A 25,462-nucleotide genomic window follows, 5' to 3' on the forward strand; every position below is an offset into this window, starting at 1 on the left:
CAGCTCCCAGAATTCCTCAGCCGGCATAGCTGGAGCTGAAGTCCACAAGTCTTAAAGTTGTCAAGGTTGCAGACCCCTGGTCTAGACAACTCTACCTGGATAACTGAGAATCTTCATGATTTAAGCAACCATCAATCTTCACTCAAAAGACAAAATTACTCAGATGGAACAGCCAGGTCAGATGGTGACCAGGACTGGTCATTGGGACTAGCATGTTTTTCTCAATCATGGCAGCTTGTTGATATATGGCCGTGGTGGCGAACCTATAGCATGCGTGCCACAGGTGGCACCTAGACCCCTCTCTGTGGGCACGCGCGCCGTCACCCCAGTTCTAAGCCTTCAGCTGGGTTTTATAAAACCTTTTCGCTTTAGACCTCTGCCGCTGTATGCAAAATAAAAAAAAGTTTCAGTCAATCAATTTCAACTTCTCGCAGGCAAAAAAAAAATCTCACAAAGTTGGAATTGATTGATTGAAATTTTTAATTCTACCCAGTCTGCCGTTATCACTGTGGCCACGCCCACCCAATGGTCCACATCCACCCAATGGGCCATGCCCACCAGGCACACTATGATACATAAGTGGGTTTGGGGTCTCTAAAAGGTTCACCATCACTAATATATGGTCTTCAATTCCTAGAATTCCTCAGCCAGGATGGCTGGAAGTTGAAGTCCACACATTTTTAAGTTGCCAAGGTAGGGAAACAGTGCCCTAAAATCAACTGATAGAATGTTTGGGCAAGCTTATATGGCAGCCAATGTCAGTCAGAATAGAGCTGGAAGGACCTTGGAGGTCTTCCAGTCCAACCTCCTGCTCAAATAGGAGACCATATACAATGTGAGTCAAGTGACTGTCCAGTCTCTTCTTAAAACCCTCCAATGACGAAGCACCCACAACTTCTGAAGGCAAGCTGTTCCACTGGTTGATTGTTCTCACTGTTAGGAAGTTTCTCCTTAATTCCAGGATGCTTCTCTCCATGATTAGTTTCCATCCATTGTTTCTTGTTCTGCCTTCAGGTGCTTTGGAGAATAGATTGACTCTCTTTTCTTTGTGGCAGCCCCTCAAATGTTGGAATACTGCTATCATGTCACCCCTCGTCCTTCCTTTCTCTAGACCAGGGGTGTCAAACTTGCAACGTCACGTGAGGTGTCATGACGTATTGCGACTTTTTTTCCATTGCCAGCAATGGGGTGGGCACGGTTTCGCCATGACGCATCCAGCCCATGGACCGGCAGTTTGACACCGCTGCTCTAGACTAACCTATTGCAGTTCCTGCAATTGTTCTTATGTTTTAGCCTCCAGGCCTTTAATATAAAAGCCTAGAACTTTCCAGACTTTTCTGCAGATGGAACTGTACTGATGGAATAAGAGAGAAGGCAACAGTCAGACTGAGCCTCAGGGCCCTCAGTTCAGGGCAACATTCATTTAGAAGAGCATGTTTGGTCCATCTGATATTAATAAGGTCTCCCATAAAAGGAACAGGCAAATAATAACTGTGCGGTTTGGGTAGAATGTAATTTTCAGGAATGTGTAGAATCTTCCATGCCTCCTCTGATCTGGTTGTTTCAGCTGGAATGCCATATCCACAATATGGTTCAAGGGTCCATTTCCAGAAATCCACAAGGCCACCACACCAGGCTGCCAAGATCTGAAGGAGGAATAGAAGTTTTTGCACATGTCTGATCGTTTATGTCTTGATATGATGGGGGGAGAGGGCACAATGGCTCAGAGGTTAAAGACGCTGAGCTGGTCAACTAGTAAGCAAACTAAAGCGAGCTGACAGCCCTGGTTCAAGTCCCAATGCCGCATGACAGGTTTCCTGCCTCAGCTCCTACTCATCTAGCCATTCAAAAGAATGCAAATGCGAGTAGGTAAATAGGTACCACTTCGATGGGAAGGTAACCACATTCATATAGTCATGCTGGCCACATGACCATGGAAGCATCTTCGGACAAAGTTAGCTCCCTCCGCTAAGAAAACGAGATGAGTACCACTCTCTAGAGCAGGGGTTCTCAACCTTGGCAACTTTAAGACTTATGGACTTCAACTCGCAGAATTCTGGGAATTGAAGTCCACAAGTCTTAAAGTTGCCAAGGTTGAGAACCCCTGCTCTAGAGTCAGACACAATTGGACAGGGGAAATCTTTACTTTTTCTATGATAGGGGAGTTGAATAAGTTTAAAACCTGACAAAAAAAGCCATTAGTGAATCTTGCCAAATCAAACATTTGATTTTGAGATGTCATTTAATATTGATTTAATGCATTATTTACGATCTATAATTTTCTTTCAGTGGTTTCAATTATATTAATAGAGCTTTTTTTTTAGCTTAACCCTCAACAGGGACATTTATTGGAAAATGGATATGAAATACCTTACAGTACTATAAGCCACTAAAGATGTATCAGAATATATTTGTTTTATAGTTATTTCAGATATGCTGCTTATCTGTACCCAATTTTCTAATCTGGATCACTTTTTTCTTACACTCTTTTAAAATATATTATTATTTATTTGTATCACACTTTTATTGTATAATAAAAAACGGCAAAAGAAAGTTATGCTACTGGTGGGAGGGGGGCGCTTTATCTTTATTGATTTATTGAAATTTATAATCCTTCCATCTCGTCTAGAGCAGCGGTGGCGAACCTATGGCACGCCTCCCCCCGCGGCCTCACCAGTAGCCCCCCTGGAGGAGAGTCACCCCTGAGCATGGCCCATGCAAAGCAGCACAGCCAAGGACATGACAGCCAGGCAGTGGGGACAAGACTCCGCCCTCATGCCCCATCGCACAGTTGATGCTGTGTGGTGCAGGGTGTGGCCACCATGGCGCTGCTGGGCCACTTGGGTGATCTGTGGCAGGCTATGGAGGCGGTGAGTGGCCCTGTGGGTGGGCAGAGTGGGGGTGGAGTGGGGCAGGATGGGGGCAGGACAGAGTGGGCGGGATGGAACAGAGGGCACTCCGTCTCTAAAAGGTTAGCCATCACAGGTCTAGAGGTAACTTACAATTAAACAAAAGCAACTGGATAAAACATTAAACTAATAAATAGTAAATTAAAATTGACTTAAAATCAACAGAGATGACAAGGAAGGGAGCAAGATACAGACAGGGTGGAGGTGGGGGGTCTTATCTTGCTGTTAATCACCTCCAGTCTGGAATGGCCCCATTGGAGCCCCAGGCCAATTGGTAGAATCAGATTTTAAGGCTACTATGGAAGGCCAAGAGGGGTGTGGATCTCACTTTGGGGGCACAATGTTCCAGAGAGCGGGAACCACAGTAGAAAAGGCTCTTCTCCTGGACCCTACTAGCTCGAATTCCTTGACTGACAGGGCCCCCAGCATGCTTCTTCTGCTTGCAGAAGTAGGGCAGGCTAATCCTACTTGGGGTTAGATGGTTCCTCAGATAGCCTGGATCCATGCCATGAAAGGCTTTAAAAGTAATAACTAACACCTTGAATTGGACCTGGAGGTAAACTGCAATCAGTGAAGCTTGTGTAACAAACAGTATAACATGGGCCACCCCTAGGGCCTCAAGAACTGTCCATGCGGCTGCATGGGGTGTACATTGGATATAGATACATCCTTGACAATAAGATGCAGAGAAGTTAAGGATAATTCACAGTGGGGGTGGTGGGAACAGTTAGGGCTCTGCAGCTTTAACAGAGCCAATCATTTAGGACAGAGGTCCCCAACCTTTTGGGCACCAGAGACCGGTTCCGTGGAGAAACGTTTTTCCATGGACCGGAGAGTGCGTGGTTTGGGTACTGCATATATCTCAAGGATGGGCTTTGCTTGTTTGTGCGGACTGGTTGCTGGCATGCCGCGCCCTGATACCGGTCCATGGACCGAGGGTTGGGGGACCCCTGATCTACGAGAATGGATTCCAAAATCCAAGTCAGAAGAAGACAATCAGAATTCACACTGGCTTTAACACAAAGGAAATTGTACAGACAGGGCTGAAAGATTTAGAAATCTTTAGGTGCCACAATGGGGTGTCAATGTGAGAAGACTGCTCCTCTAGATCAGGGGTCCCCAACCTTGGCAAATTTAAGACCTGTGGACTTCAACTCTCAGAATTCCCCAGCCAGCTAGATACTACGGAAGATCTTTCATGAGTAGATCTGGAGGCAGCCAAACCAAAGCCAGAAGAAAGTCTGGTCACTAATGGTGCTGGTATTGAAAGAGAAGGAAGCGTGAACCAAGGAGATTTTAAATCATCAAAGCCAAAATAAAGCCCATTCAGTTAGGTCTTTTAGGAATAAGACATTTTAAGTGGATTGGAATGGGCCACTAAATCAGAGGGCCATTGATCTACTAATCAGGGCATGAAGCCACATAAAGGAATACAATCACAACAGTGCCCAAAATAATCATGACTACTGTAGTCCTTAACTTATAATAGTTCGTTTCATGACTGTTCTAATGGCACTGAAAAAGGTAACTTATAACTGTTTTTCACACTTACTACCATTGCAGCATTCCTGTGATCATGTGGTAAAGCTCAGAAGCTTGGCAACTGACATGTATATTTATGATGATTGCAGTGTCCCGGAGCCACGTGGTCTCCTTTTGTGACCTTTCTGACAAGCACAGTTAATGGGGAAGCCAGATTCACTTCAACCTTGATACTACCGTGTTTCCCTGGAAGTAAGGCCTACACCAGGGGTAGGCAACCTTGGCTCTTTTATGACTCGTGGACTTCAACTCCCAGAATTCCTGAGCCAGCATGGCTCAGCGTGGAAACCTCTCCATTTGTCCTCAGCGTGGCTGGCTCAGGAATTCTGGGAGTTGAAGTCCATGAGTCATAAAAGAGCCAAGGTTGCCTACCCCTGGCCTACACCAACAATATGCCCTAGCTTGTTTTTGAGGGGTGGGCCTAATATAAGCCCTACCCAAAAATAAGCCATAGCTTTGGGGCAAGGCACATATCTAAAAATCAAGCTGGGGTGGGGGTATGGAGCTGCCCCACCCACTCCGCACCCACTTACCTTGCTGGCCCACTTTTTCTTCTGAGGCCTCTTCTGTATCCAGGCCTATATTTCTCACTCACAGGGCTTTCCAGAAGGCCACTGCAGCCAAGAACCAAGCTATGGATTTAATGCACAGCTTGGTTCTGCAAGACCTCAGCAGCCGAGCACCAAGCTAGGGATTGAATCCATAGCTCGGTACTCGGCTGCTTAGGCCTTCTGGAAAGGCCTGACTGCAAAATGCAGGCCCCAATGCAGCTGCAGAACTTCGGCCCCAGAAGAAGTGGACTGGCTGGGTGGGGCTGTGGATGAGATAAGGCCTACCCCAAATATAAGACCTGGTGCCTCTTTGAAGGCAAAAAAATAATAATAATAAGACCCAATCTTATTTTCGGGAAAACACAGTAACTGAATAACTGCAGTCAACAACTATGGTAAGAAAGGTCGTAAAATGGGGCAAAACTCACTTAACAAATGTTTCACTTAGCAACAGAATGTCGGGCTCAATTGTGTTTGTAAGTTGAGGGCTTCCAGCTGATTCTTAAGGCAACATCAGAAAATCTAATCTGGACTGTAGATAGTAGACTAAGGCTGGGTTGGACAATAGCCACTGCAAGACCTAACTGGTCTTTCTCCTGCTCCCTGCCCTTCCCAACCATGCAGAAAAGGCTTCTACCAGTGCCTGCCTCTTTCTTTTTATGTCCTCTGTGCCTTTCCTTCGCTTTTCCAGATTTTTATACACATGGATGTCTTCACCCTCCCTCCCTTCCCTCCCATTATCTCCTTTGACATTTATATAGGCCTTTCCCTCCCCTTCCCCTTTGATCTACTCCTGCAAAATTCAAAGCAAAAGGAACAGATTGTTACTTTCACTTCTAAGTAGATTGCTCTGAACATCTATGGAAACTTTCTAGAAAGGAAAAACTGATCATTCAGCATCATAAAGGAGCTGCATTTCTCCCGAGGGCGCTTAAAGCTGTTTTTAAAAACATAAAGGGAAGAGAAGCTACACAATGCTGTGGGAAAGCAAGGGAAGGTTGACTTCATCCAGCTGGGGCAGAAACTACACTGGGAGAGGTAAGGATTGAGTGAATGGGGCATGAGCATCTAGAATTGAGGATGGCTTATTGGCTTTCAGCTCAAATTATCCTTTTTTTGGAGAGATCGTGCAAAGATCCAGCTTTCTGGAAAAGGCTCTAATGCTGGGAAAGATAGAACAAAGGAGAAAAGGAGGAGAACCAGGAGTAAGGTGGATGGACTCAGTTACAGTGGCAATGGATGCATAATTGGGAGACTTGAAAGAACAGATTAAGGACAGATCATCATGGAGAACATCTCTCTATCTATCCATCTATCATCCATATCTTTATATCTATCTATCTATATCAGGGGTGTCAAACTTGCATTGCCATGTGACGTGTTGCGACATATTGCGACTTTTTTTCCATTGCCGGCAATGGGATGGGCGCGGTTTTGGCATGACGCATCCAGTCCACAAGCTGGCAGTTTGAGACCCCTGATATCTATCTATCTATCTATCTATCTATCTATCTATCTATCTATCTATCTATCTATCTATCTATCTATATCTATCGATATCTCTATCTATCCATCTCCATCTCTCTCTCCCCCTCTCTTTATCTCTCTATTTCTCTCCCCCCTCCCTCTTTCTATCTCTCTCTCTTTATCTCTCTCTATATATATATCTCCATCTCCATCTCTATTTCTCTTTCTCTAGATGCATGAAGATGTTTTGGGCATCCCTACAGATGGAGAAATCAATGCAGAATTCTCATCAAGCCATAACTGAAGCCAGAATTATCACCCTATATAGCTCCAATTATCCCACTTCAGACATATTATCTGTACAGACATACATACATACACATTTGCAAAAGGGGAGAATTTATTGCTTTTTGTGGACTTCAACTCCCAGAATTCCTCCACCAGTGTACCTGGCTGAGGAATTCTGGGAATTGAAGTCCACAAGTCATAAAAGGGCTACGTTTGAAGACCCCCTGCTGTAAGATGTGTGAATTTCAACTCCCAGAATTCCCCAGCCAGCCTGAAAACAAATTTTCAATATCAAACAAGAAAGGACAAGGATATATCAATCAAGAATGGCATCAAATAAAACAAAATTATTGAAAAAGCCACCTGAGAAATGTTTTCAAGAATACCAGAGAAATCACAGGAAAAAAATTGCAACCAAAGTAGTATGACAACGGATGAGATCTAATACAGGGAAAAAGAAGGGAAAAATTAAAGGAAGGAAAAGCTATATTCTGACATCCTTTACAATGAGGTTGCAGAACAACAAAAACATTTGCAGGAAAAGAATATATTCAGGAACTGAATTGAACTGAAGATATTCTTTTTCTGCAGATTGAACTCCATTACAAAGTGAGGGGTGAGAGGGAATAAAAATAAACCAGCTGCCAAACCAAAAATCACTGGGTGAAAGACCCACTGAGCTGTTGAAAGCTACAGAAGCAGAGGCAATTTACCTGCTGAGAGCTCTGGCTCCATGTTCTCAAGATTAAGAGCTGCTGTCCAGACAGGGAATATTTATTTCAAGCAGGATCCTCCTAGGACAGGAGTAGGCAACCTTGGCTCTTTTATAACTCATGGACTTCAACTCCCAGAATTCCTGAGCCAGCCATGCTGAGGAGAAAGGGAGAGGTTTCCAAGCTGAGGAGAAATGGAGAGGTTTCCATGCTGAGCCATGCCGGCTCAGGAATTCTGGGAGTTGAAGTCCACGAGTCATAAAAGAGCCAAGGTTCCCTCCTCCTGGCCTAGATCAGTAGTAGGCAATCTTGGCTCTTTTATGACTTGTGGACTTCAATTCCCAGAATTCCTAAGCCAGCCATGCTGAAGAAAAAGGGAGAGGTTTCCATGCTGAGCAATGCAGGGTCAGGAATTCTGAGAGCTGAAGTCATAAAAGAGCCAAGGTTGCCGACCCTTGTCCTAGGAAGAGATGCTGGCCTTAGCACAGAACCAAAGCAGAGATCTCTCTTTGCCAGGTAGAAATTTTTTTCCCCCATTTGGAAACTGCAGGAGGGAGACGAGCAAAAAGTTGCAACAGAGATGTAAGATTCTCCTCCAGCCCCTGATCCAGGAAGACGCCTTCTCTAGGTGACACATTGGTGAAGGAATAACTTCTATTCATTTAAAAAAAGAAAAGAAATCCCACTGTTATTGTTTTTATATATAATTCAAGGTGACGAACATGCCTAACACAGGTAGTTCTCAACTAACAATCACAACGGAGCCCAACATTTCTGTTGCTAAGTGAGACATTTGCTACATCAGTTTTGCCCCATTCTAAGACATTTCTTGCCACAGTGGTTAAGCGAATCACTGAGGTTGTTAAGTTAGTAACTCAGTTCTTAAGTGAATCTGGCTTTCCCATTGATTTTGCTTATCAGAAGGTCGCAAAAGGGGATCACGTGACCCAGGGACGCTGCAACCGTCATAAATACGAACCAGTTGCCAAGCCACTGAATTTTGATCACGTGACCATGGGGAATGCTGCAACGGTTGTAACTGTGAAAAAATGGTCATAAGTCACTTTATTCAGTGCTGATTAAATTTGAATGGCCACTAAATGAACTGTTGTAAGTAGAGGACTACCTGTACTCCTTCCTCCTCCCATTTTCCCCACAATAACAACCCTGTGAGGTGAATTGAGTTGAGAGGGAATGACTGGCCCAAAGCCACCCAGCCAGCTTCCATACCCAAAGCAGGACTAGAACTTAAGAGTTTTCTTCTTGTTTTACTTATTGTACCAAAATCTTTGTGCAGATTTTGTTGCCCAAATGAGGGAGGGAGGGAGGGAGGGAGGGAAGGAAGGAAGGAAGGAAGGGTTAATATTAAATATTCAGAAGAAGGGGGTAATGTCAGCCACCATCTTTTGTGGATTCACAGTTGATAATAAAGAAATGGATGTGACACCATAGACAATGCTATTTTTCTGGGTTCCAAAGTACGTAAAGAGGAAGCACCTATTGTAGGAATATTTATGTTTTGAAATTTAAATTGTCCAATTACGGAAACTCTCCAAGAGATTTTCAATAAAAGTCAATTAAGAAACAATTTGAATATACTGTATATATATTCATTCAAATAAAATACAAAATAGAAACATCCATGCAGATTAAGTAGCAGCAAAGGGCCCATTGAAAATCTAAAACATTACCAATTGGAATACAATTAAAATTGATTTAAAAGCAATTAAAACACCTGGAAAAAACCAGATATTCGCCGGGCATCAAAATGATGCCGATGTGGGCACCAGACAAGTCTCTTAGGTAGGGTATTCCAGAGATGAACTGTAAAGAAGATCAATCCTTTCTAAAAGTAGAGAAAAGTTTAATCCTATGGGGGAATGACAAACTTAGGCAAGATTATGAAGGACAAGAATCTTTCTAGGACTGCAAGACTCAGATTAATCAACGCAGGGTTTTGTTCAGTGGTGAGGAGAGGATAAAGACTAGAGCAGTGATGGTGAACCTTTTAGAGACCGAGTGCCCAAACTGCAACCCAAAATCCACTTATGCATCGTAGAGTGCCGGGTGGGTGTGGCCCATTTGCTGGGCGTGGCCCATTGGGTGGTTGTGACTGCGGTGATAACAGCAGACTGGGTGGAACTAAAAAGTTCAATCAATCAATTCCAACTTTGCAAGATCTTTTTTTTTCCCACAAAAAGTTGAAACTGACTGATTGAACCTTTTTTTTTTTTTTTTTTGCACATGACGGCGGAGGCCTAAAGCGAAAAGGTTTTATAAAACCCAGCTGAAGGCCTAGGACTGGGGCAATGGCGCACGTGCCCACAGAGAGGGCTCTGAGTGCCGTCTCTGGCACCCGTGCCATAGGTTCGCCACCCCTGGACTAGAGGCTAGAGTGGCCCACAAAATAGGGCTATTCCACCAGTGCGATCTCTATGCCAACTAGAAACGATAGCTGAATAAAACAGGAGCTGTCACTACTGTCAGCCCTTCAGGGTAGACTAGAGAAGGAAAACAGAATTATGAATGCTAATATAGTCCTCAACCTACGACCACATCTGAGCCCAAAAGTTCTGCTGCTAAGCATGACAGTTGTTAAGTGAGTTTTGCCCCATTTTTGCGGCCTTTCTTGCCACAGTTGTTGAGTGAATCACTGCAGTTCTTAAGTTAGCAACATGGTTGTTAAGTGAATCTAGCTTCCCCTTTAACTTGACTTATTGGAAGAATACAAAAGGTGATCACGTGAATGAACTGATGAGGTTACCTAGTTTGGTAATGAAACTTCTGCAGGAAAACCAAGCTGAGAAAAAAAAAACATTCAGACCGTTGAAATGTTCTGCTCTGTCAAGATTCTACTTTAAAACAAAGCCCCCTTTGAAGTGTGTTTGACCATGTTTGTTTGATCCATCCACGTCTATAGTATAATCCTGGGATCATAGAACTATAAAGTTGGAAGAGAACACTTCTAATCCAGGGTTTCTTAACCTCGGCAACGTCAGCTTTCCTACCGGACCCTTGCAGGAAAAGGAAGACACAGGAACACCTTCGTCCAAAAAACTCCAGTTTACCTGAGGTAAAGTGATGACATTCACAAAGACCTTAGCAATCAGGTTCTATGCTTTACAAAGTTTGCGCTGGGAGCACTCGCTTCCCAGCGCTGCTGAAATACATTTGCCAAAGCTACCCCCACCCTCCACCCAATTAGTTATCAACCACACCCCTGCCCAATAAACCACCACCCCACCCATCCATCATCCTACAACCCCACCCTCCTATCACCCAACCAGCACTCATCATCAATTAGGGAAAACAGCTATTCCATCTGGGGCTTTTCTGAGATGCCCTGCTCGGCAATGCAATCTTCGGGCTACCGCCCATCAGCTGTTTGCCAGCTCGCGCGCCGTCCCATGCTTTCTGGAACTGCCCGTCAGCTGTTTCAGTGGCCAGAATGCCTGCCGGAGGATCCGTGGCTCGTGCTTTCTTCTCAAGACGGTGAGCTGCTGGATCCTGTGCTGGTTTCCTCCTCTGTTGCCAGGCTGTCCCCCCTTTTTTTTATGTGTCGAGCACAGGAGGGCTTGACAGGCAACTTTATGAGGTGTGGACTTCAACTAGCAGAATTCCCCAGCCAGCACACTGAAATCCACAGCTCATAAAGATGCTAAGGTTGAGAAACACTGATTTAATCCACTGTTTCTCAAGCTCAGCTGGCTGGGGAAATCTGGGATTTGAAGTCTCTGTATCTTAAAGGCTTTGCTTGTTTGCATGGACTGGTTTCTGGCATGCCGTGCCTCAGTGCCGGTCCACAGACCGGGGGTTAGGGACCCCTGCTGTAAGGTATGCCTGGTTTCCTAAAAAAAACCCTACTCCAATATTCAAATTCACGTACTAGACCAGTGTTTCCCAAGCTTAGCCATTTTAAGACATGTGAATTTCAACTCCCAGAATGCTGGCTGAGGCATTCTGGGAGTTGAAGTCCACACATTTTAAAATAGTTAAGATTGGGAAACATTGGGTTACAGAATCTGATACCTCCTGATGTTTTGGATTAAAATCAACAGTTTCTTGCCACTGGCTACAATGGTTATTGCCAAAGATCTAAAATCCAAAACACCTGTAAGGCTCCAGGTAATCTAATTATTGGTCTAGGATGATGACTCTCCAGGTTTTAGGCAGGTATCTACCCCAGCTGCACCTGGAAAAACTGGAATTGAAACAAAGATTAAGGAGAGACATACCTCTGAATAAACTTCCTCTTTTCTCTATTTCTGGTTAATACTATGGATGTATTCACACAACATGCTTCATCAGGTCAGTTAAACAGTAGTGTCACAATGTACATTTTAATTCTGGTGAGGATTAGGCTTGCTTTTTGTAACTGCAGGATGGAATTAATTTTGGATTAATGCTCTTTATTAAACCAGGAAATTGTTTAAATCAGAAACTAACTCTATATCAGGACAGTGTTTTGTCTTAATGTTATTTATTTATTTATTTATGAAACTTATATACCGCTTTAAGTGCAAGCACTCTCTAAGCGGTGTACACCAGTAAGCAATGTATATATATATTTACATTGCCCCCAACAATCTGGGTCCTCATTTTACCTACCTCGGAAGGATGGAAGGCTGAGTCAACCTTGAGCCGGTGAGATTTGAACCGCTGACCTGCTGAACACAGTCAGCTAAAGTGGCCTGCAGTACTGCACTCTAACTGCTGCGCCACCTCGGCTCTTAATTTAATGTAAGTTGTTGTTATTATTATTGCTAGGAATGATCTAAAACAGTATGTCTCAACCTAGGCAGTTTAAAACTGTGTGGACTTCAACTCCCACAATTCCCCAGCAAGCATGCATCTGGAGGAACTAGAAAAAGGGCCTTCTCTGTAGTGGCTCCCTCCCTTTCGAACATCATTCTCTCAGAAATAAGATTGATGACACACACTCTCCTTTGTTGCTTTTCCACAAGGCCTTGAAGATATGGTTTTGTCAATGGGCCTGGGGACCCCATTCAGAGCTAATCAAGTGGCTTGTTTGATTCTGTTGCCACAAACACAGATGAGGTAGGGTTTAAATTGTGGATTTTTAACTGTGGATTTTTAATGTTACATGCCTCAGTCACTGTGTAGAATAGAGGTGGACAATTATGGCCTCCTTATGACTTGTGGACTTCAACTCCCAGAATTCCTGAGCCAACTATGCTGGCTCAGGAATTCTGGGAGTTGAAGTCCAGGTGTCATAAAGGGCCATAGTTTCCTACCCCTGGTGTAGAGGTTGGGCAGCTATATACATTTAATAAACAAATATAGACACTCTCAATGTAGACAGTGGCACACCACTTCTGTATTTTTGCCAAGGTGGCAACATAAGCAGGTTCCCAGAGCTGAACTCAAGGGAGACTTTACTTTTTACTAATATCATAAATGTTGCCTTGCTTGTAATGTTAGATGTCACAGCCTAATCACTGTGTAGTATATTATTATGCTGCAATTACAGTAATTATCCAACCTGTTGATGACTCTCTTTTCCTGTAAGTGCTCTAAAAGGAGCACCAGCCCTTTATTTGACACACCAACCGTCTTAACCAAGAACAAGATCTGGTTACAAAGACTGGCTCTTTCAAGACCTGAATGTGTCAGCTGGTTCACCATTTTGGACAGACTTCAGGTTGGCTGGGCTGGGGCCAAAGAAATCTGAGAACTTATAAACAAAGTATATAGCCTTTCTGGGCTAGCAGCCAACAATCTCAACTTTCCTCAGATAGAGCTGATCGCTCCTCAATTTACATTCTAGAATGAAGAGATGCTAGCTAGAAACTTATCTTAACAGGTTTCCTACCCTTCAAATAGAGGGATGAGTACAACTGACGGAGGAACTCTGGGAGTTGAAGTCCACATACAGGTACCATGTTTTCCCGAAAATAAGACCCAACCGGAAAATAAATCCTAGTATGATTTTTCAGGACAGTCGTAATATAAGCCTCATCCCCAAATAAGCCCTAGTTAAGATCGTCAGCCACATGGACGCATTTAGTAGCCTATTTTCCCGAAAATAAGCCCTAATACATCTTTTGGAGCAAAAATTAATGATATAGAGTTTCCTGCCTTGAGTGCCAAAGAATTGAGGCCTTTGAACCATGGTGCTGGAGAAGACTCCTGCAAGTCCCTTGGACTGCAAGGTGTTCAAACCGGTGAGTCCTAGAAGAGATCAACCCCAACTGCTCTTTAGAAGGCCAGATCCTGAAGTTGAAACTCAAATACTTTGGCCACCTAATGAGAAGGAAGGACTCCCTGGAGAAGAGCCTAATGCTGGGAAAGATGGAGGGCAATAGAAGAAGGGGACGACAGAGAATGAGATGGCTGGATGGAGTCACTGAAGCAGTACGTGTGAATTTGAATGGACTCCAGAAGATGGTAAAGGACAGGAAGACCTGGAGGAACGTTGTCCATGGGGTCGCGATGGGTCGGACACGACTTCGCAATTAACAACAACAAAATTTTTGGAGAAAGTTAATCCTTGATTTAACAATCATTTGTTCAAAGTTACAACAGTACTGAAAAAAAAAATGACTTATGACATATAAGTTTTTCACTCTTACGACCGTTGCAGCATCCCCATGGTCACGTGATCAAAATTCAGACACTTGGCAACTGGCATGTACTTATGATGGTTGCAGTGTCCCGGGGTCATATGATCCCCTTCTGCGACCTTCTGACAGGCAAAGCCAATGGGGAAAGCCATCTTCACATAACCACTTTGCTACTAACTTAACAAGTGCAGGGATTCACTTAACACCTGTGGCAAGAAAAGTTGTAAAATGGGGCAACGGTCACTTAACAACGGTCACTTAACAACGGTCTTGCTTAGCAACAGAAATTTTGCGCGTTCAATGGTGATCGTAAGTCGAGGACTACCCGTTATGTTAAAATTGCCAATTTTGAGAAACAATGAGCTAAAGCCACAGACCCAGCAGGAAATTTATTGTATCCTAAAGTGGAAATGTCTGGGGACAGAGACAGCCAAATGATAGAAAGATGAATTTTAAGAATGCAAGATATGCTGCATTGTTTTAGGAAGCAGATATCTGTAACCTGCAATTCATCCGGACACAACAGGAAGCCAAGCTACATCCCAAAGAAAATTCACACCTGGCTATCACACTCAATCTGTTTTTTCCCTCCAGGCACTGGCATTCCTGGGCCAGATGCTTCACAGTTACACATCAGTCCTGTGGATGTTGACTCAAAAGGACACCAGCAAGTACAGGTAGTCCTTGATTTACAACCAATCCCTTTAGTGACCACTCCAAGTTACAACAGCACTCAAAAAAGTGACTTATGACATTTTTCACATTAATGACCACTGCAGCATCCTTGTGTCATGCGGCATGTATTTATGACCATTGCATTGTCCCTAGTCATGTGACCCCCTTTTGTGATCTTCTGACACGCAAAGTCAATGGGGAAGCCAAATTCACTTGACAACCATGTTACTAACAACTACAGTGATTCACTTAACAAATGTGGCAACAAAAGTCGTAAAATGGGGCAAATTTATCTTAACAACTGTCTTGCTTAGCTCAATTGGGCTCAACTGTGGTCAAAAGTTGAAGACTATCTATACCAGGGGTCTTCAAACTTGGCCCTTTTATGACTTGTGGACTTCACTTCCCAGAATTCCTCAGCCAGGCACATGTGCCTGGCTGAGGAATTCTGGGAGGTGAAGTCCACAAGTCATAAAAGGGCCAAGTTTGAAGACCCCTCACCTATATTTATGGGGTTGCAATTCCAAAGAACAGGACAGAATTTCAGTTTAGAATTCATAAACGAGTTAGCATTATGAACTAGGGGCTACACGGCTTGCAAAAAGTCTAAATCCCATTATTAAAAAATAAAATGAATGCACCTGTTTAATAATTGTCCTGCAAGACCGAGAGATTTTACAAATGGCAGCGTACTCTCTTAAACATGCAGAAGCTTGGCAATATAATTTAGGATTTTAATAAAAACTTATTCCTGGAATAAAACATTAAAACTGGATGAGATGCTCTTCCCTCTCATATTAATTATTTATCTAGGCATTTGTTTCCTGCTTTCTATCATTAAAATTGACTGAAGATGTATGCAGCAAAAACAGCTGTGCACAATCAGCTATAAAAAGGATAGAAAAATAGCTGACATGAAAGGTAAGGTATATGATAAGGTTATGTTATTATTCAAAGAACTAGTCTACTTTTTATTCTTGGCTAAAGTCATGCCAAGTTAATTAACAGATTAGGGTTGCACCTTCAGTAATTAGATTTTTATTTAATTAATTGAAGTGAGGCATCCTTCAGGAGTAAAAAAAAAAAATCAATATAGTTTCTAACCACACCACTGAAGTCCTGTCCCTCTCTTTTTTTACATACTTTGCATGTGTAAAGCCCCGAATTAAATTCCTATTTCTCACTGAACTCATTTTTCCTGAAATAGTATCTTTATTCCAATTTATATTGCAGTTTCTGAAGGGGAATTAAGGATCTGTTGATCTATAATAATGACATTATCTTTACCAAGATGTTACAAGGAAGAGGAAAACACATTGAATGTGCTGGAATATGTAAGAGTGTGTGGGTGTGTTTTTGTGTTGTATCATATGACTTGCTTCCTTTCTAAGTTTCACCAAAACAAGCAGAAGGGCTCCTCTAAGACAAAGAATGGATAAAGTAAACAACTGATCACTCAGGATTATGATTAACTTAACTATAGTTTAGTCTATTAACCTAGTTTTCAGCTTCGCCTGACACACTAAACTAGCTATGCTGTTTAATCGCCACTAAAATCTGCCCACTCTATGGTTATGCAAAAAGAGCCAGTGTTTGAGGAGCTCATGTGGTCTTTGGCATAAGATTGATTGTCAAATCATAGCAAGGATCATTCAGATGTTTATTGCAGGGGTCCTCAAACTTGGCCCTTTTATGACTTGTGGACTTCAACTCCCAGAATTCCTCAGCCAGGCACGCTGGCTGAGGAATTCTGGGAGTTGAAGTCCACAAGTCATAAAAGGGCCAAGTTTGAAGACTCCTGGTTTATGGCCTATTTTCCAAAGCACCTGCAGGCAGGACAAGAAGCCATGAATGGAAACTAATCAAGGAAAGAAGCAATCTAGAACTATGGAGAAACTTCCTGACAGTTAGAACAATTAACCAGTACAACGAAGCTGTGGTGCTCCAATACTGGAGATTTTTAAGAAGAGATTGGCTAACTATTTGTCTGAAATGGTACAGGTAGTCCTCAACTTACAACAGTTCATTTAGTGACCGTTCAAAGTTACAACAGCGCTAAAAAAGTGACTTATGACTGTTTTTCACACTTAATGATCATTGTAGCATCCCCATAATCATGTGATCAAAATTCGGATGCTTGGCAACTGGTTCATATTTATGACGGTTGCAGTGTCCCAGTGTCACGTGATCACCTTTTGCGACCTTCCGACAAGCAAAGTTAATGGGGAAGCCAGATTCACTTAGCCAGGTTACTGACTTATCAACTGCAGTGATTTAATTAACAACTGAGGCAAGAAAGATTGTAAAATGAGGCAAAATTCATGTAACGAATGTCTCTCTTAACAACAGAAATCTTGGGCTCAATTGTGGTCGTAAGTCGAGGACTACCTGTATAGAGTTTTGTGCCTGAGTAGTGGGTTGGACTATGAGACCTCCAAGATCCCTTCAACCCTGTTATTCTGATCAATCTACCAAGCTTATTTTTATGCCTGAAAAGCTTCTTAAGTTTCAAGTCTAACGTGACTGCAGGATATGGTCCACAGCTGCCATCTTGACTTTTTTTAGATGTTGCAGAAACCCTGATTCCTACAAGCAGGTCACTGACAGATCCTGCCCCCAAAGTTTGCAAACTCCTAGTCAGCCTACCGAAGCAACCAATGACAAATGAAACAGAAATAAGATGTCAAGTTACTAGATTGAATCTGGGTCAGTCACCAGGACCAGAGTTTTACTCTTCCAAGTTTTCAAACTCTGCTGGAGCCCATCTTCAGAGAACTTCTGTCTACTGGAATGTGTGGGGTATTCAAGTTACTCCCTGGAAAGATTAGCCCTGCTACCTTGGACACCTAAGTGAACTGCAATATTCCGATGCAATATTCCAGCTGAAAGAAACGTTTCTGAGCAGTAAAAAAAAATAAACTTTCAAATATTTTCCAGTATAGCTACGAAATTAGTTGATCCTACTAGCACTATTACACCCACAAACATCTCTGGAATCTAAATAGCTTCCATCCAGCAAGATTTCAACTGGAGGATGTATCCCTTCATTTAATAGTGCAGAGCTAATGAAATTTTAGAGCAGGGGTCTTCAAACTTAGCCCTTTTATGACTTGTGGACTTCAACTCCCAGAATTCCTCAGCCAGCATGCCTGGCTGAGGAATTCTGGGAGTTGAAGTCCACAAGTCATAAAAGGGCCAAGTTTGAGGACCCCTGCAATAAACATCTGAATGATCCTTGCTATGATTTGACAATCAATCTTATGCCAAAGACCACATGAGCTCCTCAAACACTGGCTCTTTTTGCATAACCAAGTCATGAAAAGGCCAAGCTTGAAGATCCCTGTTTTAGAGAGAAGCTAATTCTGTCCTTTTTTTTTCTTTTTTTGGAGGGGGGAGAATCTTCTGATTTAACCCACTTCAGCCAATTTGACTGAGCTAAAGTGGACAAGAGTTCAGACAGTGCATTTCCAAAATGAAACAAGAAACCACTTGTAACTTAGATCTGTGTTTGTTCCATATTATTATTCTTTAGAATTCAACCGTTCCAGATCACAACAGCAACCTTAGGTAAGATCCCAAGAGAGAAGAATATCTGAACAACAACAAAGATTGGAGTTGTGTAAACTGACTTTCCGGTGATAGCTGGACGTTGAGAAAGAGGGATAAAAAAAAATATCAATGCTTTGTAAGTTTATGGGTGCCATGGACTGCAAGAAGCTTTCTAGATAAGTTCAGGACCAAATACCGATAGTCCTCAACTTATGACCACTATGAGACCAGAATTTTCACTGCTGAGCAAGGCACTTGTTAAGAGTCATGCCTGATTTTACGACTTTTTTTGCTATGGTAGTTAAATGAATCACTGCAGATGTTAAGTAAATGACACTCTTGTGAAGCAAATCCAGCTTTCCCCATTGACTCTGTTTGGCGCAGCGGTTAGAATGCATCATGGCAGGCTGACTCTGCCCACTGCCAGGAGTTCGATCCTGACCGGCTCAAGATTGACTCAGCCTTCCCATCCTTCCGAGGTTGGTAAAATGAGGACCCAGATTGTGGGGGGCAATAGGGTAATCTTGTAATCTTCTCAGAGAGGGCTGTAAAGCAGCGGTCCCCAACTTTTTCGACTTTGCGGACCAGCAGCGGGGGAGAGGGGCTGGTTCCCTGCCACATAAGTGGCAGGCACACATGCTTGCAGTTCCATTTCTGTGAGTGGGAGGACACTTGTGCTCACGTGTGCAGCTCCATTTGCACACCCACTTGCACAAAGGGAGCTGCATGCGCGAGCACCTGCCACTCCTCCAAGTGACACTGCCTGCATGAGCACGCTTGCCCACCGCTTGCATGGCCCAGGCTGCGGCCTGGAGGTTGAGGACCCCTGCTGTAAAGCACTGTAGAGCAGTATATAAGTGCTATTGCTATTGTTGGAAGCTGGCTGGGAAGATCACATGACCCCAGGATGCGGCAACCATTATAAATACACGCCAAAAGCTGAATTTTGATCATACGACCATAAGGATGTTGCAATAGTCATAAGTGGGAGGATCAGTTGTAAGTCACTTTTTTTGGTGCTGTTAGAACTTCGAACAGTGGCTAGAAGGATGATTGTAAGTCAAGGACTACCTCTAAAGGCACTGAGGCAATGATCAGCAGCAGATGCTCACATACTTCGGGCATGTGCTACAAGTGGATTCTGAACTTGAAAAAAACTGGGATTGATGATGTTTAAGGATTTGGAAGCGAAGACAAACGGGATTGGGTAGGCGGATGGGATTGAGAAGATCCCTGGAAGATCCTGCAAGACCTGCTTTGTATTACTAGTCCTGGGTGGGGATCCAGTTTGAAGGAGAAACGTCGACCTGGAGCATGTATGGACAGGCGTATCACACCTGTCGACCTTCTCTGAACACGTTTTCCTGCAGGAGCTCACAAACAGATGAGCTTTGTTAACAACAGATGCTACACAGACATCCACAAACACTGAATCACCTGGATCTCAGCACAGGGCTACAAAAGGTTGTATTGACTTCATCAGAGGTGGCAGTGACAGATTGTTGCCAAGAAACAAAACCCAACTTGCTAGCACTTAATTGAAAAATCAGAGATCTCAACCCCATTAGCTTTCCAGAAAGCCTTGAAGACTTGGCTTCTTTTTTCTGGCACGCGGGCTGAGATGTTGGCAGAATCTCACCTGTATGGTTGGATGGGATTCTGCTTTTCAGAGCCCTCAGCTTTTGTTGCACAGGTAGTTTTCAACTTATAACCATTTACGACAGCATTAAAAAAAAGTGATTTATGATCGGTCCTCCTCACACTTACAATCACTGCAGCGTTCCTGTGGTCATGTGATCAAAATTAGGGCACTCGCATGTATTTACCATAGTTATGGTGTTCTGGTGTCACGTGATCACATGACCTTCCCAGCTGGCTTCTGACAAATCAAGTCAATGGGGGGAAGGCGGATTTGCTTAACTACCATGCCAGTCACTTCGCAAGGGTGGCAAAAAAAGGTCATAAAATCAGGTGCGACTTACTTAACAGCCAGCTCACTTAGCAATAGAAATGCCGATCTCACTTGTCGTAAGTTGAGGACTACCTGTAATATTCTATTATTTCATATTTAGGTTTTGTCCTGTTAGCAATCACAAGATCAGAATGGGCAGCTATTTAAATTCTATAAACAAAAAAACAAATGTTGCCACCTGATTAACAAATACTTGAACTGTTATTTACTGCCCTCAATTGAGCCTTCGGTGATCTAGGAACAATCCCACAGGCCTACTTTGCAGGGGTGTTGTATTGGACTAGGTAACACTTCAACACTGTTAAAAAGAAGATGATGTGGCAGGAAGCAAGAGAAGGACTTATAGTTGCTGCTGAATTTCTTCCACATGCTCCTGAACTACCGATAGTCCTCAACTTACAGCAGTTCATTTAGTGACCGTTCGAAGTTACAATGGCACTGAAAAAAGTGCCTTATGACAGGATTTCACACTTATGGCCATCGCAGCCTCCCCACGGTCACCTGATCAAAATTCAGACACTTGGCAATTGAATCATATTTACAACATGTGAATCCCTTTTGCGACCTTCCGACAAGCAAAGCCAAGGGGGAAAGCCAGATCCACTTCACAACCAGGTTTGTAACTGCAGCGATTCGCTTAAGAACAATGGCAAGAAAGGTTGAAAAATGGGGCGAATTTCAGTTAACAACCGTCTGGCGGAAATTCTGGGCTGAATTGCCGTCGTAAGTCAAGGACTACCTATAACGAAGGGAAGCCCTGTCCCCTTCCCATGGCTGCTTTCCAGAGCCAGGAGCCGGAACCGCAGCAGCCACCCCCCCACCGCGAAACCTCCGGAACGCCAGCCTGTCTTCCCGGTTGCCCGTTCCGAGCCTCCACCCACTCATCCTTCCGCCCACTTGCTCAGCCACGCCGCGCCTGCCGGCCTCGCTTGCTTCCCGGCTCTGCTTGAGCGGGGGGGGGGGGTCGGACTAGAAGACCTCCAAGGTCCCTCTCAATTCGGCTACTCTTGTTATTCTTCTGCTCCCAGCAAAGCCCCTACACGCGTCAGGTGCGCTCGCCCACCCCGGCTTCCTCCTGTAGCTTAGCCTTCCCGCGGACGCCGCAACGGGCCGGGGGAAGCGGTCCCAGCCCCCCGCCGCCCGGCCCTTCCAAAGCGCGAGGAGCGGAGAGGCCAGCGGCTGCTCCGGCCGAGCCCGGCCAAGGGATGGCTGGCTCCGAAAGGCCGCTCCGGAGCCTCCGTGTGGGCTCGGCGGTGCACAGCAGGCGACCCAGGGGTCGGGCGCGCCGCGATCGGCGGAGCCACGGCTCCGACACGCTGGGAGCGCACAAAGGCAAAAGCGGCGGGGGCTGAGCCCGCTCCATTCCATCCTCGCAGCCCGGTGCCGGGGAGGCCCTCTCGGCCAGGTGGCCGGCCGGAAGAGGCAGCCAGCGGGAAGGGGAGGACGGCGCTCGGGGTGCCAGGCTGGAGGAACCGTCCGCCTCCGCCCCCGCCAAATAGCCACCTACGTTAGTTTGCTCAAGTTGGCCCCCTCCTCCTGCTCCGTCCTCCGTCCGAAAGGCTTCCCGCGAGTGCCGGAATGGTGATCCGCTTCTTAAGGACGGGATGAAGGCGAAGGCGGCGGCGGGGACTACGCGCTCGGCTGCTCAAGCCCCGTTGCAATCACACCGGAGCGGAACGTAAGGCCGGGCTGGCTGGGTCTCCCCCTCGCCTTTCCCCTCCCTTCTTTTCTCCCAGCCGAGCGGCCGACGTCGTGAAATGCAGCTCCAGCTCCCACCCCACCCCACGGAAAGGCTGCCTTGGCCGCAAGTGACACGGATTTAGAGAGGAAGGAACGGGGGGGGGGGGGATTAGAGGCGGCCGAGACGATCGGGCGGGGGAAGGGGCTCGGGGGCAGGCCTTCGGCTGGACTCGGTCAACTCATCCTAGGGGACATAGAGGTCTTCTAGTCCCACCTCTTTCCCAGTGCAGGATCCATCAGAGCGTGTCCAATTTTGGACTTTTAAGACTTGTGGACTTCAACTCCCAGAATTCCCCAGCCAGACTGGCTGGCTGGGGAATTCTGGGAATTGAAGTCCACAAACTTTAAAAGTCGCCAAGATCTGACACCTCTGCACTAGACTAGAGCATCTCTGACAGGTGACCCTCCAGCTTTTCTGCAAAGACCTCTAGCATCCTGGGTCAGGTCACAACCTGAAAGCGGAATCCGAAACCACATCTCGTCACATCTTCCAGGTTATATGAAGTTTCTTGGATGAGCTGCATTTATTTGAAAAGATGATTTGGCTCACTGAGGGCAAAGTCATTCTGCAGAGCTAGGGGAGCAGCATATAAATTTCATAAATGAAAATCTGAAGAAACAGATTAATGATGCTATATTACTAACATTTTCTCCAGAGCACGAAGTGGTAATTGAATGACTACCCTCAATTTACCCCCAAGATTTCTTTCAGGTAAATTGGGCTGAGTGATTGGGTTTATTAGATTTTACCTTTATTACTTTGTAAGTAACTCAGAGTGGCAAAGATACTTAGTGCTCCTTCCTCCTCCTATTTTCCCCACAACAACCCTGTGTAGTGGGTTAGGCTGAGAGCAACTGGCCCAAGATCACCCAGCCATTTTTCATGCCTAAGGCGGGACTAGAACTCACCATCTCCTGGTGATTGGCCCAAAGTCACCTAGCTGGCTTTCATGCCTAAAGTGGGGCTAGAACTTGTCTCCTTGTTTTCTAGGCCAGCACTTTAACCATGAAATTCCCCTAAGATTTTTATTTTTCATTTTATCGGGATGAGTGGGAAGAGGTGTCACTTTTTAAAGGTGTGAAATCTTTTGGATACAGCCCACATTATGGTGCTTCTGTTTCCTACCCCCACCTCCACCCCCATCCTCATTCCCAGAATTTGGCTGGGAACCACTGTCATGCATTTATTTCTCACTTCAGTGTTTAAGCTGTTATTCTGGGCAGTTCATAGAAGATTAAAACAAATACCACCATAATATACGAGTCAAGACAAACTGTAAAATGTACATATAATGAGTCTTTGTAGCATCTTGACCAACCATCTGTAGAAAGAGCCAGATCTTTCTAGCCCTGTCCCAATTACAAGCACAGTGGGGCCATATGTATATAAAGGAGGCAGGATCTTCATAGGGAAGACACTGCAACAGCCAAGATGTATTTTCTGGATCCTATGGGATGTTATTGTTTTATTGTTGGGGCCAGGAGGATATCAAATTTGGTAGCAGGTGCATTAGCACCTTCAAGGCAGGAAGCATTACCTGCTCCCTTCCTTATCATACCACCTCCTGAAGCCAACCACCCAGCCGTATTTGCCCCCCTCCAAGTAGCCAGCCATGAAATGGACCTAGTCCACAGGTGGTAGGTCTCATACTGCCCAAGACATGATCCAGTTCCACCAGCTCAAAAGAATCCCAAAATGAAATACAAGAGGTCACCTCCGTTGGCTCTGCCCAAGTAGCATCTAAACCAGAGCAGACACAAGCAACTATTTGCAAAGAAACCCGTAAATTTGTCTAGTTCAGGGGTTTTTAAACTTGGCCCTTTTATGATTTGTGGACTTCCAACTCCCAGAATTCCTCAGCATGGTGGGGGTGGAGCAGGGGTGGGGCCAGTTTTTGGCCACTCGGTCTCTAAAAGGTTCACCATCACTGTCATAAGTAGAAGACTACTTATATTTCTCAAGGAAAACCATCTTGAGTGTTGTCCCTAGAATTACCCTCGGAATCACTGTGAAATTTATATGCACCCTTCCTGTCCTCAAAGTAGCTTACACAAATTAAAAATACAAATGGAAGAGACCACTATAGTTTAAATGAAGGGCAATCTTAAGATTGAAGCAATTCAACTGAAAAATCAGTTCTAACTAAAGATGGGAGAAAGAGATGGGACTTGCCATTTTCTGATAAACTGGACAGAAAGCGTCAAATATTGTTTTTATTGCCTGGAAACGGCACCAGGGAAATCTTGCTTCCACAGGTCAGATAGGAGAGATTGCGGAAATACAATAATCAAAAAGGCCTTGATGATCTGTATAACTTGCATTTTTTTAGTGGGAAAAGATGGTTTCACAGACACTATTTTTTAAATTTATTTATTAAATTTACAAGCTGCCCATCTTACTATCCAATATTTTTTTTTTAAAAAAAAAAACTTCATTGTTGAACTTTTTGAATATTTTTAAGTGCGCCTTGATTTAGAAAGAAAACAAATTTATGTTCACGGATTATAGGGAAGATCAAAAACTTCCGGGGAGGTGCAGCCAAAGGATCCACGTCCCAGTTTTTCTTCTCATGGGTGAGCAAGTGTGATTTCACGACTGCTGAGGAAGAATTGTTGAGGGAGTGGATTCCTTGAATGATATTGATAGCAAAGCTCAAAAGACACCCAGGTTTCTTACCACACAATGACCTGCATAAATTAAAGCACCAAGCCATGATTGCTTTACCAATTAGCTGAAATTATACAATAGGTCAGTCCAGAACAGGTTGTGCAAACACATCCTACAAGCATTAAATAGCCACTCAGGGCAAGAATGTTTTCATCATATGCTTCATTAATGGTGCCTAACCGGTGTTCATGCAAAGATTTATTGCCTTACAGGCCAAGGCCCAAACAGTAGTATAGCTTTCTGTGTGAACTCAGTTTGTGAGGTTAATTTATGCTTTATTGTGTTGCAAGAACCCAAAGAATAGGATTGAATAAAGCCACAATATTGTTTGATGGCCTCTGCAGGATTAAAAAAAATGGAATCTAAGGAAATCGGTTAAGATATAAACATGTCATTACATTATACCAAAGGTTCATTTATCCCAATATTCTCAGGCCAATTCTGCATTGGTTTACCACCTGTGCTCAATGAAAAATAAGATTTGAGAAAAAAAGACTGGATTCGTTTTGCATTTCGTAGCCATGCGGGTAGCCTTTGCTTAGCGACCATTCAGTTATGACAGACCTCAACAGAGCTACTTATGATGCATTTCCAGGGTCTCAGTAATGCCCCCCCCTTGAAGTCACATGGATGCATTATGGGTGCTTGACAACAAGCTCGCATTTACAACCCTTTGCAGTGAATGAAGTGGCTGGATGGAATCATCGAAGCAGTAGGCGTGAGCTTAAATGGGCTCCAGAAGATGGTAGAGGACAGGAAGGCCTGGAGGAACGTTGTCCATGGGGTTGCGATGGGTCAGACACG

At 44.3% G+C, this 25,462-nt stretch overlaps 1 protein-coding gene across 2 annotated transcripts in view; it reads right to left on the reverse strand.

Moving 5' to 3' along the window:
- Nucleotides 1-21,996, reverse strand: part of CUEDC1 (CUE domain containing 1) — a 98,143-nt gene extending 76,147 nt beyond the window's left edge. Inside the window, exon 1 of one of the 2 annotated variants that reach the window (XM_039328138.1) lies at nucleotides 21,758-21,996. The gene's annotated coding sequence lies outside the window, so the exon portion shown is untranslated. The remainder of the gene's footprint in view (nucleotides 1-21,757) is intronic. The other variant, XM_039328137.1, reaches the window with a different exon arrangement.
- Between the last annotated feature and the right edge of the window lie 3,466 nt (nucleotides 21,997-25,462).

This window comes from Crotalus tigris, unplaced genomic scaffold (assembly GCF_016545835.1).
Source record: "Crotalus tigris isolate CLP2741 ecotype Arizona unplaced genomic scaffold, ASM1654583v1 scf7180000024371.1489680, whole genome shotgun sequence".
In the NCBI taxonomy this organism is placed as follows: domain Eukaryota; kingdom Metazoa; phylum Chordata; class Lepidosauria; order Squamata; family Viperidae; genus Crotalus; species Crotalus tigris.